Source organism: Mustelus asterias, chromosome 8, assembly GCF_964213995.1.
Source record: "Mustelus asterias chromosome 8, sMusAst1.hap1.1, whole genome shotgun sequence".
NCBI classification, from domain to species: domain Eukaryota; kingdom Metazoa; phylum Chordata; class Chondrichthyes; order Carcharhiniformes; family Triakidae; genus Mustelus; species Mustelus asterias.
This window is the reverse complement of record NC_135808.1, coordinates 32,810,856-32,827,316: the sequence shown is the minus strand read 5'-3', so window position 1 is coordinate 32,827,316 and position 16,461 is coordinate 32,810,856.

The following is a 16,461-nucleotide window of genomic DNA, read 5'->3' as shown; positions in this document are numbered from 1 at the left end:
ACAGGACGGTGTTCTATAGGGAAGTGAGTGTGGACAGTGTGTTCAGTTACAGGACAGTGTGCTGTCGGGAAGGGAGTGTGGACAGTGTGTTCAGTTTCAGGACGTTGTGCTATAGGGAAGGGAGTGTGGACAGTGTGTTATTCAGTTACAGGACGGTGTTCTGTAGGGAAGGGAGTGTGGACAGTGTGTTATTCAGTTGCAGGACAGTGTTCTGTAGGGAAGGGAGTGTGGACAGTGTGTTATTCAGTTACAGGACAGTGTGCTGTAGGGAAGGGAGTGTGGACAATGTGTTATTCAGTTACAGGACGGTGTTCTGTAGGGAAGGGAGTGTGGACAGTGTGTTATTCAGTTACAGGACAGTGTTCTGTAGGGAAGGGAGTGTGGACAGTGTGTTATTCAGTTACAGGACAGTATGCTGTAGGGAAGGGAGTGTGGGCAGTGTGTTATTCAGTTACAGGACAGTGTGCTATAGGGAAGGGAGTGTGGACAGTGTGTTATTCAGTTACCGGACAGTGTGCTGTAGGGAAGGGAATGTGGACAGTGTGTTCAGTTACAGGACGGTGTGCTGTAGGGAAGGGTGTGTGGACAGTTTGTTATTCAGTTACAGGACAGTGTGCTGTAGGGAAGGGTGTGTGGACTGTTTGTTATTCAGTTACAGGACAGTGTGCTATAGGGAAGGGAGTGTGGACAGTGTGTTATTCAGTTACCGGACAGTGTGCTGTAGGGAAGGGAATGTGGACAGTGTGTTCAGTTACAGGACGGTGTGCTGCAGGGAAGGGTGTGTGGACAGTTTGTTATTCAGTTACAGGACAGTGTGCTGTAGGGAAGGGAGTGTGGACAGTGTGTTATTCAGTTACAGGACAGTGTTCTGTCGGGAAGGGAGTGTGGACAGTGTGTTATTCAGTTACAGGACAGTGTGCTGTAGGGAAGGGAGTGTGGACAGTGTGTTATTCAGTTACAGGACGGTGTTCTGTAGGGAAGGGAGTGTGGACAGTGTGTTATTCCGTTACAGGACGGTGTTCTGTAGGGAAGGGAGTGTGGACAGTGTGTTATTCAGTTACAGGACGGTGTGCTGTCGGGAAGGGAGTGTGGACAGTGTGTTATTCAGTTACAGGACGGTGTGCTGTAGGGAAGGGAGAGTGGACAGTCTGTTATTCAGTTTCAGGACGGTGTTCTGTCGGGAAGGGTGTGTGGACAGTGTGTTCAGTTACAGGACAGTTTGCTGTAGGAAAGGGAGTGTGGACAGTGTGTTATTCAGTTACAGGACAGTGTGCTGTAGGGAAGAGAGTGTGGACAGTGTGTTCAGTTACAGGACGGTGTTGTGTAGGGAAGGGAGTGTGGACAGTGTGTTATTGAGTTACAGGACGGTGTTCTGTCGGGAAGTGTTTGTGGACAATGTGTTATTCAGTTACAGGACGGTGTGCTGCAGGGAAGGGAGTGTGGACAATGTTTTATTCAGTTACAGGACAGTGTGCTGTAGGGAAGGGAGTGTGGACAGTGTGTTCAGTTACAGGACGGTGGTCTGTAGGGAAGGGAGTGTGGACAGTGTGTTATTCAGTTACAGGACCATGTTCTGTAGGGAAGGGAGTGTGGACAGTGTGTTATTCAGTTACAGGACGGTTTGCTGTAGGGAAGGGAGTGTGGGCAGTCTGTTATTCAGTTACAGGACGGTGTTCTGTCGGGAAGGGAGTGTGGACAGTGTGTTATTCAGGTACAGGACGGTGTTCTGTAGGGAAGGGAGTGTGGACAGTATGTTATTCAGTTACAGGACGGTGTTCTGTAGGGAAGGGAGTGTGGACAGTGTTTTATTCAGTTACAGGACGGTGTTCTGGAGGGAAGGGAGTGTGGACAGTGTGTTATTCAGTTACAAGACGGTGTTCTGTAGGGAAGGGAGTGTGGACAGTGTGTTATTCAGTTACAGGACGGTGTTCTGTAGGGTAGGGAGTGTGGACAGTGTGTTATTCAGTTACAGGACGGTGTTCTGTAGGGAAGGGAGTGTGGACAGTGTGTTATTCAGTTACAGGACGGTGTGCTGTAGGGAAGGGAGTGTGGAAAGTGTGTTATTCAGTTACAGGACGGTTTGCTGTAGGGAAGGGAGTGTGGACAGTGTGTTATTCAGTTACAGGACGGTTTGCTGTCGGGAAGGAAGTGTGGACAGTGTGTTATTCAGTTACAGAACGTTGTGCTGTAGGGAAGGGAGTGTGGACAGTGTGTTATTCAGTTACTGGACGGTGTGCTGTAGGGAAGGGAGAGTGGACAGTCTGTTATTCAGTTACAGGACGGTGTTCTGTCGGGAAGGGTGTGTGGACAGTGTGTTCAGTTACAGGACAGTTTGCTGTAGGGAAGGGAGTGTGGACAGTGTGTTATTCAGTTACAGGACAGTGTGCTGTAGGGAAGAGAGTGTGGACAGTGTGTTCAGTTACAGGACGGTGTTCTGTAGGGAAGGGAGTGTGGACAGTGTGTTATTCAGTTACAGGACGGTGTTCTGTAGGGAAGTGAGTGTGGACAATGTGTTATTCAGTTACAGGACAGTGTGCTGTAGGGAAGGGAGTGTGGACAGTGTGTTATTCAGTTACAGGACGGTGTGCTGTAGGGAAGTGATTGTGGACAGTGTGTTATTCAGTTACAGGACAGTGTGCTGTCGGGAAGGGAGTGTGGACAGTGTGTTATTCAGTTGCAGGACGGTGTGCTGTAGGGAAGGGCGTGTGGACAGTGTGTTATTCAGTTACAGGACGATGTTCTGTAGGGAAGGGAGTGTGGACAGTGTGTTATTCAGTTACAGGACGGTGTTCTGTAGGGAAGGGAGTGTGGACAGTGTGTTATTCAGTTACAGGATGGTGTTCTGTAGGGAAGGGAGTGTGGACAGTGTGTTATTCAGTTACAGGACGGTGTTCTGTAGGGAAGGGAGTGTGGACAGTGTGTTATTCAGTTACAGGACGGTTTGCTATAGGGAAGGGAGTGTGGACAGTGTGTTATTCAGTTACAGGACGGTTTGCTGTAGCGAAGGGAGTGTGGACAGTGTGTTATTCAGTTACAGGACGGTGTTCTGTAGGGAAGGGAGTGTGGACAGTGTGTTATTCAGTTACAGGACGGTTTGCTGTAGGGAAGTGTTTGTGGACAATGTGTTATTCAGTTACAGGACAGTGTGCTGTAGGGAAGGGAGAGTGGACAGTGTGTTCAGTTACAGGACGGTGGTCTGTAGGGGAGTGTGGACAGTGTGTTATTCAGTTACAGGACAGTGTGCTGTAGGGAAGGGAGTGTGGACAGTCTGTTATTCAGTTCCAGGACGGTTTGCTGTAGGGAAGTGAGTGTGGACAATGTGTTATTCAGTTACAGGACAGTGTGCTGGAGGGAAGGGAGTGTGGACAGTGTGTTATTCAGTTACAGGACGGTGTTCTGTCGGGAAGGGAGTGTGGACAGTGTGTTATTCAGTTACAGGACGGTGTTCTGGAGGGAAGGGAGTGTGGACAGTGTGTTATTCAGTTACAAGACGGTGTTCTGTCGGGAAGGGAGTGTGGACAGTGTGTTATTCAGTTACAGGACGGTGTTCTGTAGGGAAGGGAGTGTGGACAGTGTGTTATTCAGTTACAGGACGGTGTTCTGTAGGGAAGGGAGTGTGGACAGTGTGTTATTCAGTTACAGGACGGTGTGCTGTAGGGAGGGGAGTGTGGACAGTGTGTTATTCAGTTGCAGGACAGTTTGCTGTAGGGAAGGGAGTGTGGACAGTGTGTTATTCAGTTACAGGACGGTTTGCTGTAGGGAAGGGAGAGTGGACAGTCTGTTATTCAGTTACAGGACGGTGTTCTGTAGGGAAGGGTGGGTGGACAGTGTGTTCAGTTACAGGACAGTTTGCTGTAGGGAAGGGAGTGTGGACAGTGTGTTATTCAGTTACAGGACAGTGTGCTGTAGGGAAGAGAGTGTGGACAGTGTGTTCAGTTACAGGACGGTGTTCTTTAGGGAAGGGAGTGTGGACAGTGTGTTATTCAGTTACAGGACGGTGTTCTGTAGGGAACGGAGTGTGGACAGTGTGTTATTCAGTTACAGGACGGTGTTCTGTAGGGAAGGGAGTGTGGACAGTGTGTTATTCAGTTACAGGACGGTTTGCTGTCGGGAAGATAGTGTGGACAGTGTGTTATTCAGTTACAGGACGGTTTGCTGTAGGGAAGGGAGTGTGGACAGTGTGTTATTCAGTTACAGGACGGTGTGCTGTAGGGAAGGGAGAGTGGACAGTCTGTTATTCAGTTACAGGACGGTGTTCTGTAGGGAAGGGAGTGTGGACAGTGTGTTCAGTTTGAGGTCAGTTTGCTGCAGGGAAGGGAGTGTGGACAGTGTGTTTTTCACTTACAGGACAGGGTGCTGTAGGGAAGAGAGTGTGGACAGTGTGTTCAGTTACAGGACGGTGTTCTATCGGGAAGTGTGTGTGGACAATGTGTTATTCAGTTACAGGACAGCGTGCTGTCGGGAAGGGAGTGTGGACAGTGTGTTCAGTTACAGGACGGTTTGCTGTAGGGAAGGGAGTGTGGACAGTCTGTTATTCAGTTACAGGACGGTTTGCTGTAGGGAAGGGAGTGTGGACGGTCTGTTATTCAGTTCCAGGACGGTGTTCTGTCGGAAAGTGAGTGTGGACAGTGTGTTCAGTTACAGGACGGTGTTCTATAGGGAAGTGAGTGTGGACAGTGTGTTCAGTTACAGGACAGTGTGCTGTCGGGAAGGGAGTGTGGACAGTGTGTTCAGTTTCAGGACGTTGTGCTATAGGGAAGGGAGTGTGGACAGTGTGTTATTCAGTTACAGGACGGTGTTCTGTAGGGAAGGGAGTGTGGACAGTGTGTTATTCAGTTGCAGGACAGTGTTCTGTAGGGAAGGGAGTGTGGACAGTGTGTTATTCAGTTACAGGACAGTGTGCTGTAGGGAAGGGAGTGTGGACAATGTGTTATTCAGTTACAGGACGGTGTTCTGTAGGGAAGGGAGTGTGGACAGTGTGTTATTCAGTTACAGGACAGTGTTCTGTAGGGAAGGGAGTGTGGACAGTGTGTTATTCAGTTACAGGACAGTATGCTGTAGGGAAGGGAGTGTGGGCAGTGTGTTATTCAGTTACAGGACAGTGTGCTATAGGGAAGGGAGTGTGGACAGTGTGTTATTCAGTTACCGGACAGTGTGCTGTAGGGAAGGGAATGTGGACAGTGTGTTCAGTTACAGGACGGTGTGCTGTAGGGAAGGGTGTGTGGACAGTTTGTTATTCAGTTACAGGACAGTGTGCTGTAGGGAAGGGTGTGTGGACTGTTTGTTATTCAGTTACAGGACAGTGTGCTATAGGGAAGGGAGTGTGGACAGTGTGTTATTCAGTTACCGGACAGTGTGCTGTAGGGAAGGGAATGTGGACAGTGTGTTCAGTTACAGGACGGTGTGCTGCAGGGAAGGGTGTGTGGACAGTTTGTTATTCAGTTACAGGACAGTGTGCTGTAGGGAAGGGAGTGTGGACAGTGTGTTATTCAGTTACAGGACAGTGTTCTGTCGGGAAGGGAGTGTGGACAGTGTGTTATTCAGTTACAGGACAGTGTGCTGTAGGGAAGGGAGTGTGGACAGTGTGTTATTCAGTTACAGGACGGTGTTCTGTAGGGAAGGGAGTGTGGACAGTGTGTTATTCTGTTACAGGACAGTGTTCTGTAGGGAAGGGAGTGTGGACAGTGTGTTATTCAGTTCCAGGACAGTGTGCTATATGGAAGGGAGTGTGGACAGTGTGTTATTCAGTTACCGGACAGTGTGCTGTAGGGAAGGGAGTGTGGACAGTGTGTTATTCAGTTACAGGACGGTGTTCTGTAGGGTAGGGAGTGTGGACAGTGTGTTATTCAGTTACAGGACGGTGTTCTGTAGGGAAGGGAGTGTGGACAGTGTGTTATTCAGTTACAGGACGGTGTGCTGTCGGGAAGGGAGTGTGGAAAGTGTGTTATTCAGTTACAGGACGGTTTGCTGTAGGGAAGGGAGTGTGGACAGTGTGTTATTCAGTTACAGGACGGTTTGCTGTAGGGAAGGAAGTGTGGACAGTGTGTTATTCAGTTACAGAACGTTGTGCTGTAGGGAAGGGAGTGTGGACAGTGTGTTATTCAGTTACAGGACGGTGTGCTGTAGGGAAGGGAGAGTGGACAGTCTGTTATTCAGTTACAGGACGGTGTTCTGTCGGGAAGGGTGTGTGGACAGTGTGTTCAGTTACAGGACAGTTTGCTGTAGGGAAGGGAGTGTGGACAGTGTGTTATTCAGATACAGGACAGTGTGCTGTAGGGAAGAGAGTGTGGACAGTGTGTTCAGTTACAGGACGGTGTTCTGTAGGGAAGGGAGTGTGGACAGTGTGTTATTCAGTTACAGGACGGTGTTCTGTAGGGAAGTGAGTGTGGACAATGTGTTATTCAGTTACAGGACAGTGTGCTGTCGGGAAGGGAGTGTGGACAGTGTGTTATTCAGTTACAGGACGGTGTGCTGTAGGGAAGTGAGTGTGGACAGTGTGTTATTCAGTTACAGGACAGTGTGCTGTCGGGAAGGGAGTGTGGACAGTGTGTTATTCAGTTGCAGGACGGTGTGCTGTAGGGAAGGGCGTGTGGACAGTCTGTTATTCAGTTACAGGACGATGTTCTGTAGGGAAGGGAGTGTGGACAGTGTGTTATTCAGTTACAGGACGGTGTTCTGTAGGGAAGGGAGTGTGGACGATGTGTTATTCAGTTACAGGATGGTGTTCTGTAGGGAAGGGAGTGTGGACAGTGTGTTATTCAGTTACAGGACGGTGTTCTGTAGGGAAGGGAGTGTGGACAGTGTGTTATTCAGTTACAGGACGGTTTGCTGTAGGGAAGGGAGTGTGGACAGTGTGTTATTCAGTTACAGGACCGTTTGCTGTAGCGAAGGGAGTGTGGACAGTGTGTTATTCAGTTACAGGACGGTGTTCTGTAGGGAAGGGAGTGTGGACAGTGTGTTATTCAGTTACAGGACGGTTTGCTGTAGGGAAGTGTTTGTGGACAATGTGTTATTCAGTTACAGGACAGTGTGCTGTAGGGAATGGAGAGTGGACAGTGTGTTCAGTTACAGGACGGTGGTCTGTAGGGGAGTGTGGACAGTGTGTTATTCAGTTACAGGACGGTGTTCTGTAGGGAAGTGAGTGTGGACAGTGTGTTATTCAGTTACAGGACAGTGTGCTGTAGGGAAGGGAGTGTGGACAGTCTGTTATTCAGTTCCAGGACGGTTTGCTGTAGGGAAGTGAGTGTGGACAATGTGTTATTCAGTTACAGGACAGTGTGCTGTAGGGAAGGGAGTGTGGACAGTGTGTTATTCAGTTACAGGACGGTGTTCTGTCGGGAAGGGAGTGTGGACAGTGTGTTATTCAGTTACAGGACGGTGTTCTGGAGGGAAGGGAGTGTGGACAGTGTGTTATTCAGTTACAAGACGGTGTTCTGTCGGGAAGGGAGTGTGGAAAGTGTGTTATTCAGTTACAGGACGGTGTTCTGTAGGGAAGGGAGTGTGGACAGTGTGTTATTCAGTTACAGGACGGTGTTCTGTAGGGAAGGGAGTGTGGACAGTGTGTTATTCAGTTACTGGACGGTGTGCTGTAGGGAGGGGAGTGTGGACAGTGTGTTATTCAGTTGCAGGACAGTTTGCTGTAGGGAAGGGAGTGTGGACAGTGTGTTATTCAGTTACAGGACGGTTTGCTGTCGGGAAGGGAGTGTGGACAGTCTGTTATTCAGTTACAGGACGTTGTGCTGTAGGGAAGGGAGTGTGGACAGTGTGTTATTCAATTACAGGACGGTGTGCTGTAGGGAAGGGAGAGTGGACAGTCTGTTATTCAGTTACAGGACGGTGTTCTGTAGGGAAGGGTGGGTGGACAGTGTGTTCAGTTACAGGACAGTTTGCTGTAGGGAAGGGAGTGTGGACAGTGTGTTATTCAGTTACAGGACTGTGTGCTGTAGGGAAGAGAGTGTGGACAGTGTGTTCAGTTACAGGACGGTGTTCTGTAGGGAAGGGAGTGTGGACAGTGTGTTATTCAGTTACAGGACGGTGTTCTGTAGGGAACGGAGTGTGGACAGTGTGTTATTCAGTTACAGGACGGTGTTCTGTAGGGAAGGGAGTGTGGACAGTGTGTTATTCAGTTACAGGACGGTTTGCTGTCGGGAAGATAGTGTGGAAAGTGTGTTATTCAGTTACAGGACGGTTTGCTGTAGGGAAGGGAGTGTGGACAGTGTGTTATTCAGTTACAGGACGGTGTGCTGTAGGGAAGGGAGAGTGGACAGTCTGTTATTCAGTTACAGGACGGTTTGCTGTAGGGAAGGGAGTGTGGACAGTGTGTTATTCAGTTACAGGACGGTGTGCTGTAGGGAAGGGAGAGTGGACAGTCTGTTATTCAGTTACAGGACGGTGTTCTGTAGGGAAGGGAGTGTGGACAGTGTGTTCAGTTTGAGGTCAGTTTGCTGCAGGGAAGGGAGTGTGGACAGTGTGTTTCTCACTTACAGGACAGTGTGCTGTAGGGAAGAGAGTGTGGACAGTGTGTTCAGTTACAGGACGGTGTGCTATCGGGAAGTGAGTGTGGACAATGTGTTATTCAGTTACAGGACAGTGTGCTGTAGGGAAGGGAGTGTGGACAGTGTGTTCAGTTACAGGACGGTTTGCTGTAGGGAAGGGAGTGTGGACAGTCTGTTATTCAGTTACAGGACGGTTTGCTGTAGGGAAGGGAGTGTGGACGATCTGTTATTCAGTTCCAGGACGGTGTTCTGTCGGAAAGTGAGTGTGGACAGTGTGTTCAGTTACAGGACGGTGTTCTATAGGGAAGTGAGTGTGGACAGTGTGTTCAGTTACAGGACAGTGTGCTGTCGGGAAGGGAGTGTGGACAGTGTGTTCAGTTTCAGGACGTTGTGCTATAGGGAAGGGAGTGTGGACAGTGTGTTATTCAGTTACAGGACGGTGTTCTGTAGGGAAGGGAGTGTGGACAGTGTGTTATTCAGTTACAGGACAGTGTTCTGTAGGGAAGGGAGTGTGGACAGTGTGTTATTCAGTTACAGGACAGTGTGCTGTAGGGAAGGGAGTGTGGACAATGTGTTATTCAGTTACAGGACGGTGTTCTGTAGGGAAGGGAGTGTGGACAGTGTGTTATTCAGTTACAGGACAGTGTTCTGTAGGGAAGGGAGTGTGGACAGTGTGTTATTCAGTTACAGGACAGTATGCTGTAGGGAAGGGAGTGTGGGCAGTGTGTTATTCAGTTACAGGACAGTGTGCTATAGGGAAGGGAGTGTGGACAGTGTGTTATTCAGTTACCGGACAGTGTGCTGTAGGGAAGGGAATGTGGACAGTGTGTTCAGTTACAGGACGGTGTGCTGTAGGGAAGGGTGTGTGGACAGTTTGTTATTCAGTTACAGGACAGTGTGCTGTAGGGAAGGGTGTGTGGACAGTTTGTTATTCAGTTACAGGACAGTGTGCTATAGGGAAGGGAGTGTGGACAGTGTGTTATTCAGTTACCGGACAGTGTGCTGTAGGGAAGGGAATGTGGACAGTGTGTTCAGTTACAGGACGGTGTGCTGCAGGGAAGGGTGTGTGGACAGTTTGTTATTCAGTTACAGGACAGTGTGCTGTAGGGAAGGGAGTGTGGACAGTGTGTTATTCAGTTACAGGACAGTGTTCTGTCGGGAAGGGAGTGTGGACAGTGTGTTATTCAGTTACAGGACAGTGTGCTGTAGGGAAGGGAGTGTGGACAGTGTGTTATTCAGTTACAGGACGGTGTTCTGTAGGGAAGGGAGTGTGGACAGTGTGTTATTCTGTTACAGGACAGTGTTCTGTAGGGAAGGGAGTGTGGACAGTGTGTTATTCAGTTACAGGACAGTGTGCTATATGGAAGGGAGTGTGGACAGTGTGTTATTCAGTTACCGGACAGTGTGCTGTAGGGAAGGGAATGTGGACAGTGTGTTCAGTTACAGGACGGTGTGCTGTAGGGAAGGGAGTGTGGACAGTTTGTTATTCAGTTACAGGACAGTGTGCTGTAGGGAAGGGAGTGAGGACAGTGTGTTATTCAGTTACAGGACGGTCTGCTGTCAGGAAGGAAGTGTGGACAGGGTGTTATTCAGTTACAGGACAGTGTGCTATATGGAAGGGAGTGTGGACAGTGTGTTATTCAGTTACCGGACAGTGTGCTGTAGGGAAGGGAGTGTGGACAGTGTGTTATTCAGTTACAGGACGGTGTTCTGTAGGGTAGGGAGTGTGGACAGTGTGTTATTCAGTTACAGGACGGTGTTCTGTAGGGAAGGGAGTGTGGACAGTGTGTTATTCAGTTACAGGACGGTGTGCTGTCGGGAAGGGAGTGTGGAAAGTGTGTTATTCAGTTACAGGACGGTTTGCTGTAGGGAAGGGAGTGTGGACAGTGTGTTATTCAGTTACAGGACGGTTTGCTGTAGGGAAGGAAGTGTGGACAGTGTGTTATTCAGTTACAGAACGTTGTGCTGTAGGGAAGGGAGTGTGGACAGTGTGTTATTCAGTTACAGGACGGTGTGCTGTAGGGAAGGGAGAGTGGACAGTCTGTTATTCAGTTACAGGACGGTGTTCTGTCGGGAAGGGTGTGTGGACAGTGTGTTCAGTTACAGGACAGTTTGCTGTAGGGAAGGGAGTGTGGACAGTGTGTTATTCAGTTACAGGACAGTGTGCTGTAGGGAAGAGAGTGTGGACAGTGTGTTCAGTTACAGGACGGTGTTCTGTAGGGAAGGGAGTGTGGACAGTGTGTTATTCAGTTACAGGACGGTGTTCTGTAGGGAAGTGAGTGTGGACAATGTGTTATTCAGTTACAGGACAGTGTGCTGTCGGGAAGGGAGTGTGGACAGTGTGTTATTCAGTTACAGGACGGTGTGCTGTAGGGAAGTGAGTGTGGACAGTGTGTTATTCAGTTCCAGGACAGTGTGCTGTCGGGAAGGGAGTGTGGACAGTGTGTTATTCAGTTGCAGGACGGTGTGCTGTAGGGAAGGGCGTGTGGACAGTGTGTTATTCAGTTACAGGACGATGTTCTGTAGGGAAGGGAGTGTGGACAGTGTGTTATTCAGTTACAGGACGGTGTTCTGTAGGGAAGGGAGTGTGGACAATGTGTTATTCAGTTACAGGATGGTGTTCTGTAGGGAAGGGAGTGTGGACAGTGTGTTATTCAGTTACAGGACGGTGTTCTGTAGGGAAGGGAGTGTGGACAGTGTGTTATTCAGTTACAGGACGGTTTGCTGTAGGGAAGGGAGTGTGGACAGTGTGTTATTCAGTTACAGGACGGTTTGCTGTAGCGAAGGGAGTGTGGACAGTGTGTTATTCAGTTACAGGACGGTGTTCTGTAGGGAAGGGAGTGTGGACAGTGTGTTATTCAGTTACAGGACGGTTTGCTGTAGGGAAGTGTTTGTGGACAATGTGTTATTCAGTTACAGGACAGTGTGCTGTAGGGAAGGGAGAGTGGACAGTGTGTTCAGTTACAGGACGGTGGTCTGTAGGGGAGTGTGGACAGTGTGTTATTCAGTTACAGGACGGTGTTCTGTAGGGAAGTGAGTGTGGACAGTGTGTTATTCAGTTACAGGACAGTGTGCTGTAGGGAAGGGAGTGTGGACAGTCTGTTATTCAGTTCCAGGACGGTTTGCTGTAGGGAAGTGAGTGTGGACAATGTGTTATTCAGTTACAGGACAGTGTGCTGTAGGGAAGGGAGTGTGGACAGTGTGTTATTCAGTTACAGGACGGTGTTCTGTCGGGAAGGGAGTGTGGACAGTGTGTTATTCAGTTACAGGACGGTGTTCTGGAGGGAAGGGAGTGTGGAAAGTGTGTTATTCAGTTACAAGACGGTGTTCTGTCGGGAAGGGAGTGTGGACAGTGTGTTATTCAGTTACAGGACGGTGTTCTGTAGGGAAGGGAGTGTGGACAGTGTGTTATTCAGTTACTGGACGGTGTGCTGTAGGGAGGGGAGTGTGGACAGTGTGTTATTCAGTTGCAGGACAGTTTGCTGTAGGGAAGGGAGTGTGGACAGTGTGTTATTCAGTTACAGGACGGTTTGCTGTCGGGAAGGGAGTGTGGACAGTCTGTTATTCAGTTACAGGACGTTGTGCTGTAGGGAAGGGAGTGTGGACAGTGTGTTATTCAATTACAGGACGGTGTGCTGTAGGGAAGGGAGAGTGGACAGTCTGTTATTCAGTTACAGGACGGTGTTCTGTAGGGAAGGGTGGGTGGACAGTGTGTTCAGTTACAGGACAGTTTGCTGTAGGGAAGGGAGTGTGGACAGTGTGTTATTCAGTTACAGGACAGTGTGCTGTAGGGAAGAGAGTGTGGACAGTGTGTTCAGTTACAGGACGGTGTTCTGTAGGGAAGGGAGTGTGGACAGTGTGTTATTCAGTTACAGGACGGTGTTCTGTAGGGAACGGAGTGTGGACAGTGTGTTATTCAGTTACAGGACGGTGTTCTGTAGGGAAGGGAGTGTGGACAGTGTGTTATTCAGTTACAGGACGGTTTGCTGTCGGGAAGATAGTGTGGAAAGTGTGTTATTCAGTTACAGGACGGTTTGCTGTAGGGAAGGGAGTGTGGACAGTGTGTTATTCAGTTACAGGACGGTGTGCTGTAGGGAAGGGAGAGTGGACAGTCTGTTATTCAGTTACAGGACGGTTTGCTGTAGGGAAGGGAGTGTGGACAGTGTGTTATTCAGTTACAGGACGGTGTGCTGTAGGGAAGGGAGAGTGGACAGTCTGTTATTCAGTTACAGGACGGTGTTCTGTAGGGAAGGGAGTGTGGACAGTGTGTTCAGTTTGAGGTCAGTTTGCTGCAGGGAAGGGAGTGTGGACAGTGTGTTTCTCACTTACAGGACAGTGTGCTGTAGGGAAGAGAGTGTGGACAGTGTGTTCAGTTACAGGACGGTGTTCTATCGGGAAGTGAGTGTGGACAATGTGTTATTCAGTGACAGGACAGTGTGCTGTAGGGAAGGGAGTGTGGACAGTGTGTTCAGTTACAGGACGGTTTGCTGTAGGGAAGGGAGTGTGGACAGTCTGTTATTCAGTTACAGGACGGTTTGCTGTAGGGAAGGGAGTGTGGACGGTCTGTTATTCAGTTCCAGGACGGTGTTCTGTCGGAAAGTGAGTGTGGACAGTGTGTTCAGTTACAGGACGGTGTTCTATAGGGAAGTGAGTGTGGACAGTGTGTTCAGTTACAGGACAGTGTGCTGTCGGGAAGGGAGTGTGGACAGTGTGTTCAGTTTCAGGACGTTGTGCTATAGGGAAGGGAGTGTGGACAGTGTGTTATTCAGTTACAGGACGGTGTTCTGTAGGGAAGGGAGTGTGGACAGTGTGTTATTCAGTTACAGGACAGTGTTCTGTAGGGAAGGGAGTGTGGACAGTGTGTTATTCAGTTACAGGACAGTGTGCTGTAGGGAAGGGAGTGTGGACAATGTGTTATTCAGTTACAGGACGGTGTTCTGTAGGGAAGGGGGTGTGGACAGTGTGTTATTCAGTTACAGGACAGTGTTCTGTAGGGAAGGGAGTGTGGACAGTGTGTTATTCAGTTACAGGACAGTATGCTGTAGGGAAGGGAGTGTGGGCAGTGTGTTATTCAGTTACAGGACAGTGTGCTATAGGGAAGGGAGTGTGGACAGTGTGTTATTCAGTTACCGGACAGTGTGCTGTAGGGAAGGGAATGTGGACAGTGTGTTCAGTTACAGGACGGTGTGCTGTAGGGAAGGGTGTGTGGACAGTTTGTTATTCAGTTACAGGACAGTGTGCTGTAGGGAAGGGTGTGTGGACAGTTTGTTATTCAGTTACAGGACAGTGTGCTATAGGGAAGGGAGTGTGGACAGTGTGTTATTCAGTTACCGGACAGTGTGCTGTAGGGAAGGGAATGTGGACAGTGTGTTCAGTTACAGGACGGTGTGCTGCAGGGAAGGGTGTGTGGACAGTTTGTTATTCAGTTACAGGACAGTGTGCTGTAGGGAAGGGAGTGTGGACAGTGTGTTATTCAGTTACAGGACAGTGTTCTGTCGGGAAGGGAGTGTGGACAGTGTGTTATTCAGTTACAGGACAGTGTGCTGTAGGGAAGGGAGTGTGGACAGTGTGTTATTCAGTTACAGGACGGTGTTCTGTAGGGAAGGGAGTGTGGACAGTGTGTTATTCTGTTACAGGACAGTGTTCTGGAGGGAAGGGAGTGTGGACAGTGTGTTATTCAGTTACAGGACAGTGTGCTATATGGAAGGGAGTGTGGACAGTGTGTTATTCAGTTACCGGACAGTGTGCTGTAGGGAAGGGAATGTGGACAGTGTGTTCAGTTACAGGACGGTGTGCTGTAGGGAAGGGAGTGTGGACAGTTTGTTATTCAGTTACAGGACAGTGTGCTGTAGGGAAGGGAGTGAGGACAGTGTGTTATTCAGTTACAGGACGGTCTGCTGTCAGGAAGGAAGTGTGGACAGGGTGTTCAGTTACAGGACGGTTTGCTGTCGGGAAGGGAGTGTGGACAGTGTGTTATTCAGTTACAGGACGGTGTTCTGTAGGGAAGGGGGTGTGGACAGTGTGTTATTCAGTTCCAGGATGGTGTTCTGTAGGGAAGGGAGTGTGGACAGTGTGTTATTCAGTTACAGGACGGTGTTCTGTAGGGAAGGGAGTGTGGACAGTGTGTTATTCAGTTACAGGACGGTTTGCTGTAGGGAAGGGAGTGTGGACAGTGTGTTATTCAGTTACAGGACGGTTTGCTGTAGGGAAGTGTTTGTGGACAATGTGTTATTCAGTTACAGGACAGTGTGCTGTAGGGAAGGGAGAGTGGACAGTGTGTTCAGTTACAGGACGGTGGTCTGTAGGGGAGTGTGGACAGTGTGTTATTCAGTTACAGGACGGTGTTCTGTAGGGAAGTGAGTGTGGACAGTGTGTTATTCAGTTACAGGACAGTGTGCTGTAGGGAAGGGAGTGTGGACAGTCTGTTATTCAGTTCCAGGACGGTTTGCTGTAGGGACGTGAGTGTGGACAATGTGTTATTCAGTTACAGGACAGTGTGCTGTAGGGAAGGGAGTGTGGACAGTGTGTTATTCAGTTACAGGACGGTGTTCTGTCGGGAAGGGAGTGTGGACAGTGTGTTATTCAGTTACAGGACGGTGTTCTGGAGGGATGGGAGTGTGGACAGTGTGTTATTCAGTTACAAGACGGTGTTCTGTCGGGAAGGGAGTGTGGACAGTGTGTTATTCAGTTACAGCACGGTGTTCTGTAGGGAAGGGAGTGTGGACAGTGTGTTATTCAGTTACAGGACGGTGTTCTGTAGGGAAGGGAGTGTGGACAGTGTGTTATTCAGTTACAGGACGGTGTGCTGTAGGGAGGGGAGTGTGGACAGTGTGTTATTCAGTTGCAGGACAGTTTGCTGTAGGGAAGGGAGTGTGGACAGTGTGTTATTCAGTTACAGGACGGTTTGCTGTCGGGAAGGGAGTGTGGACAGTCTGTTATTCAGTTACAGGACGTTGTGCTGTAGGGAAGGGAGTGTGGACAGTGTGTTATTCAGTTACAGGACGGTGTGCTGTACGGAAGGGAGAGTGGACAGTCTGTTATTCAGTTACAGGACGGTGTTCTGTAGGGAAGGGTGGGTGGACAGTGTGTTCAGTTACAGGACAGTTTGCTGTAGGGAAGGGAGTGTGGACAGTGTGTTATTCAGTTACAGGACAGTGTGCTGTAGGGAAGAGAGTGTGGACAGTGTGTTCAGTTACAGGACGGTGTTCTGTAGGGAAGGGAGTGTGGACAGTGTGTTATTCAGTTACAGGACGGTGTTCTGTAGGGAAGGGAGTGTGGACAGTGTGTTATTCAGTTACAGGACGGTTTGCTGTCGGGAAGATAGTGTGGACAGTGTGTTATTCAGTTACAGGACGGTTTGCTGTAGGGAAGGGAGTGTGGACAGTGTGTTATTCAGTTACAGGACGGTGTGCTGTAGGGAAGGGAGAGTGGACAGTCTGTTATTCAGTTACAGGACGGTGTTCTGTAGGGAAGGGAGTGTGGACAGTGTGTTCAGTTTGAGGTCAGTTTGCTGCAGGGAAGGGAGTGTGGACAGTGTGTTTTTCACTTACAGGACAGTGTGCTGTAGGGAAGAGAGTGTGGACAGTGTGTTCAGTTACAGGACGGTGTTCTATCGGGAAGTGAGTGTGGACAATGTGTTATTCAGTTACAGGACAGTGTGCTGTAGGGAAGGGAGTGTGGACAGTGTGTTCAGTTACAGGACGGTTTGCTGTAGGGAAGGGAGTGTGGACAGTCTGTTATTCAGTTACAGGACGGTTTGCTGTAGGGAAGGGAGTGTGGACGGTCTGTTATTCAGTTCCAGGACGGTGTTCTGTCGGAAAGTGAGTGTGGACAGTGTGTTCAGTTACAGGACGGTGTTCTATAGGGAAGTGAGTGTGGACAGTGTGTTCAGTTACAGGACAGTGTGCTGTCGGGAAGGGAGTGTGGACAGTGTGTTCAGTTTCAGGACGTTGTGCTATAGGGAAGG